This window comes from Hippichthys cyanospilos, chromosome 11 (assembly GCF_059441005.1).
Source record: "Hippichthys cyanospilos isolate Australia breed blue-spotted pipefish chromosome 11, RoL_Hcya_1.0, whole genome shotgun sequence".
Classification (NCBI taxonomy): domain Eukaryota; kingdom Metazoa; phylum Chordata; class Actinopteri; order Syngnathiformes; family Syngnathidae; genus Hippichthys; species Hippichthys cyanospilos.
In genome coordinates, this window is record NC_142379.1 from 2186214 (window position 1) to 2204270 (window position 18057).

The 18057-nt window shown below is 41.3% G+C and overlaps 2 protein-coding genes across 2 annotated transcripts in view; one reads left to right on the forward strand and one right to left on the reverse strand.

Annotated features, from left to right (window-relative positions):
• Positions 1–18057, forward strand: part of LOC148415432 (LHFPL tetraspan subfamily member 6 protein) — a 43154-nt gene that overhangs the window by 17350 nt on the left and 7747 nt on the right. The gene's annotated exons all lie outside the window — the stretch shown is intronic.
• Positions 10573–18057, reverse strand: part of rcbtb2 (regulator of chromosome condensation (RCC1) and BTB (POZ) domain containing protein 2) — a 42345-nt gene continuing 34860 nt past the window's right edge. Inside the window, exon 8 of the transcript XR_015867193.1 lies at positions 10573–10794. The gene's annotated coding sequence lies outside the window, so the exon portion shown is untranslated. The remainder of the gene's footprint in view (positions 10795–18057) is intronic.

The following is an 18057-nucleotide window of genomic DNA, read 5'->3' on the forward strand; positions in this document are numbered from 1 at the left end:
TATCCGCAACGTATTGATTACCCAAAGCCCGGCGAGAGCCTTCCAAAGAAGCAATTCTAAAGTCAAATAAAACCCGCCAGTTTAAAATCACTTTGTCTACAAATGATTATAATATATAATAGGAAAATAAGTTCTAGTGCGCCGATGTCAAACTCGAGGCCCGGGGGTCAGATGCGGTCCGCCGCGTTATTTTACGTGGCCCGCCAAATGCTATTTAAGACTTCGAGTTTCTGACTAATAAAACAACTTTGCAAGTAGTCTTCAACTTCGAAAAAACAAAAATTAGGAGGCAACAAGTATTTTAAGTGACCAATTCCCTTTGGAAGACTTTTTTTCGAAGACGGTTTTAAATAACCTTTGAAAATCACGATATATCGACAGCGCGGTCACGGCCACGCGCCTAGTTCGGTTAAATACGTCACAAAATCATCTCGCGGGCCGGATTAAACTTCCCTGTGGGCCGGATGCGGCCCACGGGCCGTGCGTTTGACATCCTTGACATTAAAAAAAAAACAGTCTTTCGTCTTTGGCGGCAGGAAGTTTCCCGTCAGCTGAGCGTGCTCACACGCTAGCGTCAGTACAAGCAGCGACAGCTGCTGGCCACTCAGCGGGGGGCGGGGTGGGGGGGGGGGGGCGTTCTTGTGAACATCCTCGCCGGCGTCTGGAGTTCATTTAGCGTGGGTATCCTGAGGGCCAGCTGAGGAACAGCTGAGAAGCACGTGGACTCTTCCAGCGGAGTTGTTGTTTGAGTGTAGTACTATTTCAAAAGTATTTTTCTATTACCGGCTGCATTATGGTATGTTTGGTTGGATTTTAGTGTTTATTTTGGAATTTGTGGTTGTACTCCCATTGGTTGTATTCTGAACTGTGGTTATATTCCAAAATATTCAGGTGTACGGTATGAATTTGTTGCATCCAGAAACATTGTGTGTGTGTGTGTGTTTTGGTTGCATCCAAAAAATGATTGGTTGTATTCTGAATTATGAGGCTGTAGGACAAAATTTTGGGGATGTTTTACAAAATTACTGACGGTTTTGGGTGTTTAAAATGTCTTACTTGCATTCTGGAACATTTGCTTGGCGACCAAAACGTTTGTTTGCATTCTGAAAACACTACATTTTGGTTGTATTCTGAAACATTTCGGATTTCTCCATTTCAGATATGTTTTGATTGTACTGCAGTCCAAAACGGAGGTCATTCGTGGTGTCATTTTCAACTGTTTGGTTGTACTTCAAAATGATTGACTGTATCCCTAATTTTGGATGGGAATTTTCAAATATTTGGTTGTTTTTGAAATATCTGTCTGTGTTGTAAACTATCCAGGCTGTATTGCGGCAAATTCCGCTCTCCGACTTGAAGAGTAATCACGCAGGGGATGTTTGTCTTTTCCCATCAGCTGCCGCGAGGTTTGACATCACACTTTGCTGCTCCAAGTGGCAGTAAAAGCACAAGACCAAAGCAAACGAGCACTGATTGCATGCAAACGACCCTTTTGTTGTCTGCCCATAAATTTTCACAGAAAACAAACCGCAGCAGCTCGCTGATTTGCTGGACAACTACCGCCGCTACTCCTACCCAGCGATAAAGAGAAAGTTTCGTGGTCGCCAATTAGTCTCAATCCGCTATTTTTATATTGCAATATCGCACATGATTAGAATCCAGCGGAAGTTGCTGATCATTCGCACGGAAAGCCTTCCCTCGTAACTCCGGAATCCAAAAATTCACAGGGTAAAACTCATATATCAAGGCACTCGTAAGTCAAGGCACAGCGAGCAGGCCGGTGGCCACCCGGTGACCATCGCGCGAGCGGACCCCCCGCCCGAGGGCCTGTCCCGAAGACTGATGAGGCCGCCGCGTCGGGCCCCCCGGCTCCCTGCGGGGACCCCACTATTGCCTTGGTGGATTAGATGTGGATCGCAGTTGACGTGTGAGGAGGGGGCGGTGCTGGGTTCTGGCGTTTATTTTTTTTTCCCTTATTACTTCTACTACAGGGTTATCATGTGACCCTGTAACAAAATTTCAAAAGGTGTTTTGAATGAGATCCCATACACGTTTAGTTGGTAATAATGCAAATGTTGTATTGACACCATAACACTGAAATATGTATAGTACGGATAGGCAACCTCGTGTAAAATGTTATTTATTAACATGATCATTTCCTGTGAATAATTTGTTGAATGTGGTTAATAGATTGTTTTAAGCGTCACGTATTACAAATATACGGAACCATATTACAAAGATATTTTTAAACAATTTCAGGGTGTTTTTAAAGTTTCTATAGCATTGAGTACCGCGTTTTATTTGTTCTCGCGATGCGAGAAAAAGGAAAAGCAACAACATTGAGCGCGAGGCGTTCACCGACCACTCACAATGTGGGAAATCTGAATATGCACTTAACCTTCAACAAATATATAATTTACAGATATGAACACAAGAAAATATGATGAGATTTATTGTGTTTTGCTATAAACATAGCAAATACCAGAATTTGATGCCAAAATTAAGGGTGCAGCCTATACACAGGAGCGTGTTATATTATGGGGAATTAGGGTATTTTTTTACCGTCTTATCTTGTAAAGAACGGAACAGAGAGTATGAAATAAACATGAACGCACCGCTCCAGCTTTTCAAACGATCCAGTCCGGGCCATTGAAAGCTCCATTGGTAATAACATAGGACTGACCCCATTCTGACTCGGCGCTTCCCACAGGCGAGATATATGGCCGACGCGTCGGGATGCCGGTGAATCACACACACTCGGCGGGCTTCGCCAAGGGCGCCCTTGGATAGGTGTTACTTCACCGGCTCAAGGTCTAACAGCGGGACAATTACGGCTAAGTGCCGCGATAGATGCGCATGGATGATATGTTGATCGAGGTTTGCTTAATTGCCGCCCGCCCGTTGGCACAATGAATCTTTTTTTTTTCATACGGAAAAGGATAAAAATAAAACGGAAAGGAGGGCCTGGAACTATGCGTGCTACGTTAAAACTATGCGTGCCTTGTGCTAACGTGGAGCTAATAGCAGGAGGCCATTTACTGACTGGGATTGGATTTCAAAATGACTTTGCCACCCATTAGCGGCTATTATTGTCTCGGAAATGTTCTTCAAAGGTTCCCGAATTGGCGGTTACGATGTTTTGGTTTATAGGGAGGACCAAATGATAACGTCATTATTATGTGACCATCACTAGAAGAGGGAATCTAAATATCTGTTGACTTTTTGGTATTTTAGATTTGTTTTTAAATATACTAAAGGTCCAACGTGAGTTAAAGTGGATTAAACTACTCGTTATTTATTATCTTGTATAGATATTAGTTTTTAGACAAATACAATTTGTCTATGCTAACTGGTTAGCAATCGCGATTAGCATTAGCACGTTAGCAATTAGCTCAAGAAACACACGTGATGTAAACTTGCACATTTGTCTATGCTAACTCGTTAGCAATCGTGATTAGCACGTAAGCAATTAGGTCAACAAAAGTATGTAAAGTTATGACGCTTCAACAATAGTCCACGAGTACTGTAAATTAAATTAATTTCCTGTTCTTTGTCTTGTGTTCTTTGAGGAGCAGGTTAGGCACCTTTTGTGCTTGACTGCCCCCTAATGGTCAAAATTTTAACACCTAAAATTAAGCCACTATAGAATGTTGTGACAGGTTTTACTGTTGTGTATAACACAGTGCTTTTTGGGAAGTTCTTTTATTATTGGAAGCTATATGTGCTAATATTCTTACGCCATGGCATCCGATTCCATTTTTTACCGCTGCATTTCAGTTATTTCAGTTATAAACAGTGTCTATTAATAACGTTTGACAGACTTCTGATTGTTTTTTTGACGTTCTCTTCGGCACAGCTCCGTCTCGTGGATGCATAACACAACCAACCCCAGCCACAACAGTGGCTTCTATTCTATGCGCCTTATAATGTGGCGCGTTCTATATATGAAAACAGATTTAAAATAGTCCATTAATTGATTTATAATCTATGGCGCATTATCGTACTAGCCTACAACCTTACTTGCGTATCTATTCCGTCTTGCCTACATCTTCATATTCATACCTCCCTACCCCTTTACGGGAACAATTTTCCATGCCTCGGCTAAGCTTAGCTTTTCAATATTTGCTTTGCTTTCATTTAAAAGACAGCCCCAGATTGTCGTGAGAAGTGTCTGTGTACATTCTTTCCAGCCTGGAGAAAGTTAAAGATGTTTTTTCAGCTTGTCAGCCTCTCCGCAAGCCAACATACTGGGAAGCTCTGCTGCCACCGGCTCTATGATGAAGGGTGGACAGGGGGCCCTGAGACTGTGAGGGGAGAGGAGAAACAGGAAAAGGGGGACCGTGGGGGGGGGCTTCTCTGCAGAATCTTACAAAGTGGAAGGGCCGCCTTCCAGCCCGGGCATCATAAAGCTGCAGCGATAGAGGCGCTTGGCTATCAAACCCCACATCTACTTTAAATAAAGGCCGGCCTGGCGGAGATTACGCAAACAAAGCGCAAGCGCAGAAAAACGCGGCATCAAATCCTGGATCGGCTCTAAATCGGGTTGCTCTCGCTATAATCGTGAAAAACGAACGGTTCGCGCGTCACCAATCCTAGCATAGATAAACCAATCGGGGAATATTTCGTAATACCTACAGTACGTACGCTGGGATTAGCGATGAACTATTGTATTAGCGAACGTTACGTAAAGCGTACAGCGCACATGCCGGCAGCGCTAAACCAATCAGCGAACAATACGTAATACTTACATGAAGTAAGCTGGCAGCGCTAAACCATTCAGCGAACAATACGTAATACGTAGATGAAGTAAGCTGGCAGCGATAAACCAATTAGCGAACATTAAATAAAACGTACAGTAGGTACGCTAGCAGCGATAAAACAACCAGCGAACATTATCTGGTACTTATAGCACATACTGTTCGCTGGCAGCGATAAATATCAGCGAAAATAATGAATATGCATTGTACCTTCACTAACATAGACAAAACATTCAGCCAACCAGCGAACATTGGCCATACATACATTATGCAAGCCGGCAACGATAAATTATTCAGATAACGTTACGTACCTTTCCTTTTATTTGCGTATGTTTGGAGCATGCGCGGAAATAGATTTACTTTATATCCTATTCATTCTTGATTTTTAATATTATTTATTCTGTTTATTCGTCATATTAATTCCTTATTATTCTATCGTATTCCGTTGTATTCGATCCAGTGCACCGTTGTGTTTCGGAGGCAAGATTGAATCTTGACCAAGAACAAATCAGCTGCGGTGACCGTGGAGCAAAGGAGGGGAAGCGGGGACCGGGACTTCCCTCGGAGGATCAATTAAGGCGTCCGAAAGCGGCAGACGCTAATAAGACGTGTAATGGAAGTCTCGGGGCTCCCCTGGGGGCCGCTGTTAAATTCATCAGCGTCCGCTGGTTTATCAGCGACACGTTACAAGTTGTAATCAGTCACACGCGCAAACGTCTGAGCCGGCCGTCTGTGATCAATCACGTTGCCAACCGCGTCTAGTTCCTGCAAAATGAGTCGGGGGATCCTTTTTGAGTATTATGGGATGCGCGGAGCTTGAGTGGCAGATGTCCGTCATTCCCGGGCGGTCGGCCGAGTCCCTGTGGCGCGTCTTAATTGTTGACTGAGTTGTCCGACAGACACGAAAAGACGGCGTTTTAGCCCTGAGCATTTTTTTTTAGCTGCTAGGTCAGTGAAGAAAAAAAACTCAAGGTCAAATGTATATTAAATAGCATAAATTTCTGACTATAACGTGCACCACATTATAGGCCGAAAAAAGAGAACTTTAACAGAAAATCTATTTTTGTCATGTATAGGCCGCACCACACTACATTATGAGCTGCAGGTAGTAACGCAAGTAAAGATGATAGAAGATGATAAGATGAAGAAGTTTAAAAGTTGTCTTTCATGTGAACAACAGGCGCCCGTTACCGTCGGCGCGGCCAACTGTCACCTGAATTATCCCGCCAACGTGGCGGGAAATGAGGCGAGCGGCAGGCGCCCCCCGAGTTGCGTAGTCAACAGAACGACTCCCGGGTCGCTCCGAGATTGCTTTTGCAGCTGTCGGCCGAGTTCCCCGCGGACGTCTTGCTCTTTCTTTACAACTTCCGGAACGATGGGAGATTTCTTTTAATAATGGATTGCAAGAGGACTATAGTGCTCGGGATGGCATCTACCGCTCCGTGGTCCAGCATTTTTCATATAAAAATACAGAAAAAAAAAGAAAAACTTTGTTTATTGATTTATTTAATTGTGTTTATTCATTTTATTTATTTATTTGTGTTTGTTTTCTTTTGTTGTTTATCATTGATTTTTTGTTTATTCGTTTTATTTGTGTTTTATTCAGTATATTTATTTATTATTTATTTATTTGATTAATTTCATTAATATACTGCCTATTCCTTTTTAAGGGCATTTATTTATTATTTATTTTGTATTAATGCTAATTCATATATTAATTTTTATTTAATTATTTGTGTTTATTCGTTTTATTTACCTTTATTTTTTATCTATTATTTGTTTTTAATGTATGTGTTCATTATGATTGTTTTATTCATATTTATCTATTTTTTTGTTTATTTATTTCATGAATCTACTGCCTGTTTCTTTTATTTTGTATTTATTTTGAATTTATGCCTATTCATTTTGATTTAATCTTGTGTTATTTATGTTTATTATTTTTCATTCGATATTTGTGTTTGTAATTCATTTATTATGTATGTTTTATTGATTTTATTTATTTAATATACATGTGGTTTATTTATTTATAGATAATTTATCATAATAAAAATAATAAGAATTTATAAATATTCAAATAGTCCAAATTGGAAACATTTAACCAAAATCTGCTAGCATCGTGCTTAGAAAAGACAAAACTCCATAGACGGGCCCAATAAAGTTTCATGGTTGTTATGCTAATTCAAATCCTTTGCTGCTACTGCTATTTGGACACAGCCAATCAAGTACGGCACACGCTGCTTTATGAAGCCAAAAGCAGCTTTCTAACTTTCTAACTTAATAATGGTCAACCAACCGACACAAATAAGTCTGTCCGGCGCTAATGATCTCGCTCGCTTCGTAGGAGCTGAGTTATTGTTTTTTTTTTTTTTTTTTTAACGTTACGTAATATTGTGGGTGCGCCGCGTGTCTTGTTTCCCCGACCGAGCCGTGTCAGTACGTTTCCTGCCACCATACGGCGGACACCTCCCCAGGGCGTTTGCTCCTCTACCAACGCCATATGGCGGGGCCGACGAGCGAGGACTCACGCACACGCCACTGCTGTGTTCTTCCATCCAAAATAATCAAAAATGAACACTTAAAAAGCCAGGAGAAAGCATTGCAAGTTAAATATCATCAGAGAGATGCAACGCCTAATTGCTGCTCAAGATTTTCACCTCCCGACTTTGTCATCAACTCGTTAAATGCCATTGACGACTATAGACGTCAAATTTCCCGTTTTTGGGTCATTTCCACATCATTTTCGAAGTATTTTATCCAAGGGATGGCACACACCTGCTAGTGTAATAACTAAGTGATCATGCCATGTTTGAAATTTGATGTTGTAACAATCTGGATGTAATTTCAGCTCCCTAATGCCATCTTTCGAGGCTTTCCCTTTGATGTAAAGATCAAAGGAATGGACAAAATACCGCACAAGGGTTAAATACGATCTTTTGTGATATACACACGATCATAAACTTAATGGAACGCTGATGGCGCGCGACTTTGGGTATTGTTGTTAAAATGAACTCAAGCCGCTTTGCAAGGAAAAGGAACGACAACTGCTTGAAGCGCATTCAACGTTAACACTGGCGAGGCGTTCACTGACCACTCACAATGTGGGAAATCTCAAACACGCTTAACAAATATATAACTTACTGACATGAAAATATGAATATAGAGCGCACCGCATTATAAGGCGCATAGAATATATGAAAATAAGAATTTTGTTGTTTTGTTATAGTTTCTACATACGCCAAACTTGCGTTCTATACACAATAACACAATAAATATTACCCTAAAATTAAAGGTGCGTCCTATATTTCGGAATCTACGGTAGTGATTACGAGTAAAAATAAGTTCGTAGATGTCTGGACTCATCAAATTTTTCAACAATAGGATTGAGTTATATCAGCTTTTACGGTTAGGGTGAATTGTTGAAGTTTGCGGTGCCAAATAGGCCACGCCCATTATCGGAAAATCAGAAATATAAGGCGTGAGGCACGAGGCATTCCCGATTAATTTCAAGGTATGTTCGAACAACAGTCTCAACAGAGAACTAAAAATCGTAAAAACGTCATTTTTTCCTGCCCTAGCACAATAAGCGAGAGTCCGATTGTCAAAATGCTCTAAAAAGGACAAGCGTATTTTCTTTTGCGGTCCGGCAAAGTCTTTAGCGACATCAGAAGTGGGCTCCCGTTTGACATTTAGCGGCGATTCTACTCCGTTCCCTGTCACGGCGCTGAAAAGAACGATTGTGCTCCGAGGATTGATGACGGGCTACAAGGGAGGGGGGTGGGGAATAGGTGTCTCTCCGCTGCGTTTCGTGACCTTTCCGTAACCGCGCCGAGGATTTGTGTGCCATCTGCGCCCCCGCGGGTACGGTCTAATCCCCGTCGCCGTTACCGTAAACCTTTCCCCCTTATCTTGCTCACGCACTCTCTGGCGTGTGCGACACATCTACGCGCCTTCCAACGTCAACAAATATGTTCCGGCTCGATAAATAGTTTTATCCGAGACGGCGCTAGGCCCGCCGCGGGTGTGGTGACGCGGATATGAAACAGATACGCATCACTAGGGAACAACCTCCTTCTGACCTGCGCATGAATACGGCCTATTGTCGCCGACGTATCGCTTTACCGCAGTTGGAAAAAAATTGCAGATTCAGCTGAAGGATTCCTTGGGTGGCTGAACTGGGAAGTGCTTTGTCCTTTGCGAAGCGTATGCCTTGGATTGGCGCTCGTTGGCTTCAAGGCATTCGCTTCTCAGACTTTTTGGGTTCGGGTAGCCCGTACAAGGAAGTCATTTTTCGAAATACAAGCTAACTGCTTTGTATTTTGCATTACACAACTACCGTAAATTCCGGACTATGTGCGACCACTTTTTTCTCATGATTTGAGCCTTGCGGCTCAACTGTGGGGTATCTGCGGTATTTACATTCATCCCTCTTTTTCAGATGCTGCTTTCAGGCTTTTAGTGATTCAGTCAACGTTTCATATCGTAACAAGAATCGTATACAGCAACCTGTAATGGGACCAGGAGGCTTGCCCACGCTCGAGTCGTGTACTCTCCGCGCACTCGGTGTGGCACACACGTTTCGAATGTGCCACAAATCCGGCCAATCAGGTTATGTTAGGACAGCAGACAAGGCCCACTATATCTATATATATATATATATATATATATATATATATATATATATATATATGTATATATATATATATATATATATATATATATATATATATATATAATAAAAATGTGTGTGTGGTGTTAATTTAATTCCATTTGCCGTCCCAGCGAAGGTCTGCCGCCGGGCATTCTGCTAGCGGCGCCTCCTCTGATTGATTGAGCCGTAAAAAACATGTCCGTGGACCCGACAGGACTCGGATAAAAGATTAAGAGTCTGTTGAGGCGAGATGAATGTCACGGCGTACAACCTCGAGCTGGTGGTACTGAAAGATTTACGGTACCTTCGCAGGATAAACACAACCCGAATGGCAGAGATATACGCACTCTGACTGGTTCGGCCATTTAACCACGGTGCCGGGTCAAAAATTCAAATTTCCCCGACATGAATGGCGTGATAAGTACGGTCATGAAACAGAAATGTGACTCAAATGTCATGGACACAATTATTCATTCATGAATCATTCAAAGTGCTAAGAATGTGGTACAGTTGTACAAGCTAGGCTAGATATTATCCTATAGCAACCTACGTAGGCGTTTCACAGGATAAAAATACTACGTTTTGAATTATAATACATTTACATGTAGTCGCATAAGGAAAGTAAACATATGGAATAGATCATATATGTGATAATAGTGAATCACCTGTGCTGCAGCTAGCTAGGGGGCCCTTTGTGCCGCTTCATCTTGCTCTCAATTCTGCTATTTTTTCAAGTCGGCGTCAGTGCAACCTGGTAAGTATTAGGGTTTACGGGGGGGAAAGTCGACCAAGTCGGGTCCATCAACTTTGAAAATAGTGTAGACTGTATATGCGTGAAATCATTGGTATTTAGTGTTTGTTGACTTTGCTTATGCTAAGCGTCATTGCTAACCAGTTAACCACGGCCAGGACAGGCAGGTATAACGAAAGAGCCGACACAGACCAAATCAAAGTCTTGTGGGGCATGTTAATGCCATCCAGCGGACATGATTGGTAATTGCGCGCTTGAAATCTGCGACGTAACGGCAATTTAGCAATTGACATTTTAGTTTGACCCAAGACCTATTTAGGAAACGTTCGCCATTCCTCGCCCCCTGGCCAGACTAAAGCGCCCTCATTAGTATTCTGGGAATTTATGAAGTAACAATGGCCGCTGTCTGGGAACACGGTAGCGCTTGATGGAGGAGACGTTCAGCCTTACTGGGTCAAGGCCCCGCCTCCATCGTCCACTCCCTACTCACCGAAAGCTTGAAGGTCACCGCGTCCTTGGCGGGGGTGGCGAGGTGGTGACGCCAAGCTCTCTATTGTGGGACGGATGGCTTTGTGTCAAGCTTGACTTTCAGCCACAATTCACTGGGCAAACAGGAGCTTTTCCCTCCTCCTGCTGAGCTATAAAAAGATATAAATGGGATCAGACTTTGCCTGAAGACCATCCACCGTAAAAATGAGATGAATGAAGGGGTGGGGGAGGGGACGCGTTCCTACGCCGGGGAGGTGAGATTCGCCGCATCCCGGCACATGCATCGCAACGCTTCAGCCAGATTAATAGAAACAAGAAAAGAAAGTGGAGCTCGAAAGATTCCGAGCGCCAAATTGCGGGAGAAGGGAAAATAGCGCATTACGGGGCCAAGGCGCTCGCCGCTGCGCCGCTGCCCGTCCGTCTCGGAGCTTCCCGCTGCGCTGCTTCTGACAACTAATGAAGTGATGATTATTCGACTGTGGACGTTTATCTCCGAACTAGAGGGTGAATGCTGAGCAGCTGACTCAAAAAATACCTCAGAATTGCTTACCGTATTTTTCGGACTATAATGCGCGCTGAATTATAAGCCGCCGCAACAACAACTGAAAAGAATATGTATTCTGTTTGGATTTATGCGGAATAGAAATTAGCAGCACATATTTTCAACATAACATCGACGCATTCGGACTGTTAGAATACTGCACCGACACAACTGTGATGCGCCTGATCGTTTTTAAAAGTGGAGACTGCCCCTGGTGGCGGTAAAATAGCAGTTGAAATTCTATATCAATCCTTCGATGGCATCTTTTTCTGTCTCTCTTGTTTACCGTGAGACTGCCCCCTGGTGGCGAGTAAAAAAAAAAACATGCAGCCACGCCACCCTGAATTATAATCAGCAGCGTTCAAAGCGTCAGAAAAAGTAGAAGCATCGTCCGAAATTTACAGTATCAGTGTCAATAAGCGTGGTGGATTTATTAAAATTCATCCATTAATTGTAAGACTTTTGTCAAGGATAACATAATGTCAACAAAGCAATCAGAAAAGTCAGTCACACTTTTTAACCAGAATTAAAGAATAAAAATGATTTCTGGAAAGTGAAGAATGGGGAAAAAAATACCTCGATTACATTAAGACCGATTCGATCAATTCTTTTTGAGAAAATTGACGGATTTAGGCGCGCCTTACAGTGCGGGAAATACATTTTGTGCTTTATCGTCGTATGATTATACTCAGTCCACCGCACAGCATATCTATCTTAATTTGGATCTATATCTTTAATATACAAGTGGAACGGACACATCTAACCGGGAGTGACTTCCGACAGAGACGTCACCAGCGCGTTCTCCATTTTACGCTTCCCAGTTTCCTCATCGCGTCCTCTTCACGGCTGAGGAGAGCTACAGCCTGCGCCGCTTGTGCAATAAAACTAATTACCAATAAAGAAATATGACAATAAAGGAATTGCGGCGGCCCACAGAGAAACGAAGCGGCGTGTTCTCAATGACAATTCCGTCATCCCACGTCGTCCGCTTGCTCGGGAAGGGGAAATCAACGTTTTCAAAGCGGGAGATGAGCTTTGGGGGAAGGACGCCGCCACAACTCAACTGGCCACTCCGCTTTACTTTGAAGGCGACGCCGATCGTAAATGACATTTTCTCGCAAATAAGAACGGGAGGGAAACAACGCGGGAGACGCTCAAAATCAATGTTGACATTTGCGTCTCCGATGTTAGCCTGACTTGAATTTGTTTCGTGACCGGGCTCAGATCAATGTGGCGGAAACGTGGCAAAATCCTTTCAACGTATATATATATATATATATATATATATATATATTATAGGAGTCAGGTGGGAAACAATGCCATTTCACACTGGTAAATAGGGCGAGAAAGAAACTTTTGTCATTTTGTCATGCAAACATGTGCGAAACACTGCTCCCTGGTGGTTGGATAACAAAGTGCTTGATTTGACATACTGTACATCCGGTAGCCGGCTTTTAAAAGTTGTATCGATGAGAATCAGCTTAATTAACCGTGGCAGGAAATTGTGATCGCAATTCAAATTCGATTCATTCCACAGCCCTAATATATAATCACATTTGCTTTCCCAGTGGATGGCTCCCCCTGGTGGCTTGTAAAAAGACAAAAAATCTAAAAAGACAAAAAATCTGCAGATAAGTCGCACTGGACTATATAGGGGCCGCAGGGCTCAAATCATGAGAAAAAAGTTGCGGTTCAGTTATAGTCCGAAAAGTACAGAACTAAATTAGTATATAGAACACCTAGAACCACCCCCCTCTCCTCGTGGTCTGATTACTGGTTGAACGTTGACACATGTTGATTAAAGCGCTAAAAATCTTGGGGGAAAAACTGAGCAAGAGAAGAGCGGCGCACAGAGTACAAAAGCATCTGAAAAAGTGATGAATGTAAAAGTAGTTAAACAGGTGACAACCCGGATTGTTTGAAATTAATCTCTGCTCTTTCCATTACCCCCCCCCCCCCCCCATCTCGGGGAAAATTTCCAACGCTATGGGAAGAATGGAGCAGCTGTGTAGCGGCGCTAAATGTTCTCCTAATCATGGAAGAATTTTTCATAAAAGAAGCGTTTTGGGCCCGTGATACTTCCGAGAGTACAGACGCAACACGGTCGCCTCCCACGCACATATGGCTTCCATTAAAGCCTGAATAAATTAGACTTTGAAAAATACTAGCTCATTTTTATACTTCACTATCCAATGGAATTGGACCACTTGGTGAAAGGTTTGATTTTTGTTTTTGCACTTTTTTTATTTGTTGTACATCAAAAAAAATGTGTTGAAAATCCATGTTTTCAATTTGTTATTCATAAATTCAGGCTTAAAAACTGAATTCATCAAAAAATAGTCTGAAAAAACGCTTTTAGGTGGCCATGACCTTCTCTCGTGACCCTGTAAAATTTGCATCACGTGGTCTCTTCCTATTGACTCGTATCTACATAAACACACAAACATGTACACACTCAATTTAAAAATTTTCGACCGCAAAAAGTGAATCGCGAAACGGCAAGGTATGAAAATACTGTGGCTGGAATAGATGAAAAATTCAGAAGATTCATAATTCTGACTTTTAAGTGAGCGTTCTGAGAGAAAAAAGGTCAAAACTCAACGCCATTTCACACTGGTAAATAATATATTAGGGTGAGAAAAGCTGAGGATGTCATGCAAACATGTGGGAAATATTGCCCCCTGATGGTAGGATGACAAAGTGCTTGATTTGACATTAACCGAGAATCAGCTTAATTAATCATTTCAGCCAATATCGTGACCGCGATTAAAATTCGATTCATTGTTTAGCCCTACAACAAAGTATTGACAACATTTTAAATGCGATATTAAATCAAATTAAATAACCTCTCAGTATTTGCGAGATGAAAATATTTGATGGCACTGAATTGTACGACTAACATGTTAAAAAAACTCAGCTAATTTTGGTTCGCACTCCAAACCACCAGAGGGCAGTGCAGTTTTGCAGACGTTTAATGACTTGAAAAATAAATCCATAGCAGAGTTGCTTTGTAGCGCTGCTGACTGGTAAATTCAGTGTGCCCATGATTCACGAGCCACCTACATAAACCTTCCGTTTTATTACGCTGCAATTGCGAAAGAAGCGGGCGAAACTGTACCTTACAAATAAAGTCAATTTGCACAGGATTAGGACGTATTACCTGTCTGACTCAATCGGCGCGCGGCAGGTCATTTGCCACGGAATTCCACTTTAAATTTGCCGACGGAGCAGACTCGCGTCAGGATTAGAAGAATCAACAATCTAACTCAATTACGCAAAATGCCAACACCCCCCCTCAGGTTTTATGAGTCCTGTGCACAAAAAAAAAACCTTCATAACAATTCATCAGTATTCATGAACGCGAAAGTCTGCGGCTTAAAATGAGAGATAAAACTCGGTTACGCTGCAGCGACGATGAATTAAGACTCGCCGCCGTGTCGCGGTGAAAAATGGAAAAATTAACTTTTGGCACTACTTGGCTAAGATTTGCACGACGGTGTGGTCAAAGTGCCCACTTCCTGTTTAATTCCGCCACGTGTCTGTTTTCAGGGACGGTACTTTCATACGGTGCCATCTTGCAATTCAAGTTTTGCAAATTTTTAAAACGAGAGTATGTGTGTGTTGCGATTCAATGCAAACTCGACAGGGTATCAACGGCCATGCGAATCTAGCTAGAAACGATATTGAAACGATATTTCCTACAAAATTCAATGTTTTTAAGCGTAAAATACAGAATAAAAATTTCAAACTCGGGATTTCAACACTTTTGATGTACTGTATAATGAAAAAAACACTTCAAATCAAAACACACACACACTATATATATATATATATATATATATATATATATATATATATACATACATACATATACATATATACATATAATATACACAGTATCGATGCATAAACATATACAGTACCACACACACACACACACACACATATACATATATATATATATATATATATATATATATGGATGCAGCTATCAAATATTTCCGTATGTGTGTATATGTTTGTACGTATCATGTTTCTGTAATGACAGTGTAATATTAATAATAATAATAATAAAAAGCACTTTAACTATGCAGTGTCCAAAACAAACTTGTCCAAAACAAAAACCTAATTACTTGATCACTTTTTAAAATTGCGCAATAAATAAAAAAATCGGTCAGTTAAGTGTACTTCCGAGCTCCACCCGCCTCACGTCCAAGGTAGTCGCCAGCTTTTGTACACGGCGCAACGGCGTTTCCGTTCTTTACCGGCAGAGCGTCGAGGACAAAAGGCGAAAGCGCGGCCCGAATTTCAATGGGCCGCCCTTTCTTGACTCCTGTTTGCTTTCAATCTCCCGACGTATCGAAGCATAAAGAGATTTTCATCCCCACGCACGCAGGATCAAGCAGATATGATACGATTATGGAGTATTCATTTGACACAATGCAAAATGTCAAGCACACACGCACACGTTGGGTCTCGCTCAAATTCTCCTTTTGTCGCTCCGCTATTGTATTACTCCTGGATTACCTGACATGTTATATGTTTTTTGTTTTTTTTTTCCCAAGGGTGCGCCAATGTCGAAATAGCAGGGTATGCCTCCAAAAAAATTATCTGATCAAAATTTAAAAAAAAAAATACACATAATAACAGAACTAACCTGAATAAAAAGCTAAACGTTTCAGGAATAAACGTGACTTTTTAACTCCATTCAAATATCATTTCTTGCAGTAATGCTAACATTTTTTTTTGGTTGAATTCACCTTTTATCCTTCATGTTGTGAAAGTGGCTAATTTAGCAGGCTAGCTTCGAGAAATGGAGAAAAAGGAACTCTAGCTTGCTAGCTAGCTGTTAAAGCATGTTAAAAGTATTTTAGTATTTTTCTGTATTTCATAGAAATGGCTAATGTAGCAGGCTGGCCTCTAAGAAAAATACAAAGCTTAAATTTAGGCTCACATGCGTCTTACGTTTTTATATCTTAGAAGACAAGCACTGAGAGGAAGGCTAACTTAGCAAGCTAGCTACAAAAGAAAAACAATAGGTTTTCTACTATGCTAGAATGTATGACTTTAATCAACTTTTTTACGTTTACTGTACATCCAACACATTCCATCCCATGTACTTATTTATATTTTTGATTACTTTAGCACTCGGAGTATTCCAACTTTCAGGTATTTGATTACTTTAGGTAGTAAAATAATCAATTCCTCTATTAGCTCTAATTGATTCATTTTGGTACCAAGGTACTAAACTAAAAGTAATCAAATACTTTAGGTTTTAGAGTGCTAAAATTGACAATTTGCGCTTCAGCACAAAGTAGCTGATTAGTATTTAATTGTCTAAAGTATTTGATTTCTCTAGTATATAATTACCTAAAGTCCATACCTATGTAATTACTTTAGGTACTTTAGTACTCTATTACTATCGTGGCGAATTTAGTACCAACCGTTTTTAGACCTTCCTTTAACCAAACACTTTTTAATAAAAAAAAATATATATATATGTCTGTGATTGTCTCGACTTGAGAAAAACGTAAAACTACGTCTTTGGGATTGAACGAGTTAATAGTGCCAACGCCGACTTTTTTGCGTTGGGCTCCTGTGTACAGTGAATATTATGCTAGCGAGTGATGCGTAAGGCTTTGCAAATCTCGCCACCCCCCGAGGGGTAAAGAACGCTAGCCGGTGCGCCAGTGAAGGCAGCACTTGAAACAACAAATGTGCATTGTACACTTTCCCCCAAAGCACTGCCGCATTGTCTTTTGAAGAAGCGGTTAGCGCGGTTGCTACACTCCCGTGGCACGTCACGCTTCTGTCACTGATGCGTTTTGATGTTTGTGAAGAGGACGTTGAAATATTTACCACTTGTTTGGGCCGCTACAAACAAAAAATATGTTTGTGGCTTTTGATTTTTCTCGTCTTGGAATCTCCCTTGTAATCGTTACCGCTACTGTCTGACTAATAACTTGATGAGGATTGCTTAATCAAGCTTCACCAATAAGAAACATGTTTCAATGCGTGTCAACTCATTCAATGCCAAGGACGTAATTATACGTCTTAAGAGTCCAGGCATTCGATCCCAAGTACTTCATTTTTTTGGGTTAGAGAGTGCTAGAAAATAGCTGACACAGATGAGAGGAAATACAAATGTATTGAAGCTAAAAGCTGAAAAATGAAAAAAGCTGGCACATTCAATCCCAGAAATGTAAAAATACGTTTTTACAGTCAAGACCACAGACGTCAAACCAAGGCCCGGTACGGCCCGGTACGGCCCGGTACCCGAGACGAGCGCGCCGGGTGCCCGTGCGTTATATTGATCTGTTTCAGTGTCGACGCTACAAGAATTCTGTCAAGAGCCGTTTGTATTTAATTGCTGCGCTCATTTGTCAATGCAGTTCCGCGCCGTATCCGCTAATTAATGCGGGCGCCACTTCAAGTGGCAAAACGAGCTTCTGCTTCATTTGGTGACGATTAAGCGGAAACACACGCTTTTGCTGGCATCCTGAAACCATATATATATATATATATATATATATATATATATATATATATATATATATATATATATATATATTATACAACTATATGACATTAGATTTTATATATTATATTATACACCTATATGTCTCCCATTTCGTGTTGGTCTTGTCTTTTTCTTTTTCTTTGTAAAACATGTTACAAATACTCTTAAAAGTGATTTATAAGCAGGGAAATTGAAATTTCAACGCCTTTTTCTCCCAAAACAAGTGAATAAAGTAAGCACACATTCATTTGCGTAAAAGTGCGGCATACAACGTAGATAAATATAGCAGGCCAGACTCGGCCCCCGCTCCTCGAGCCCGACATCCGTCCCACGTTTTCCAGACGCGATTTC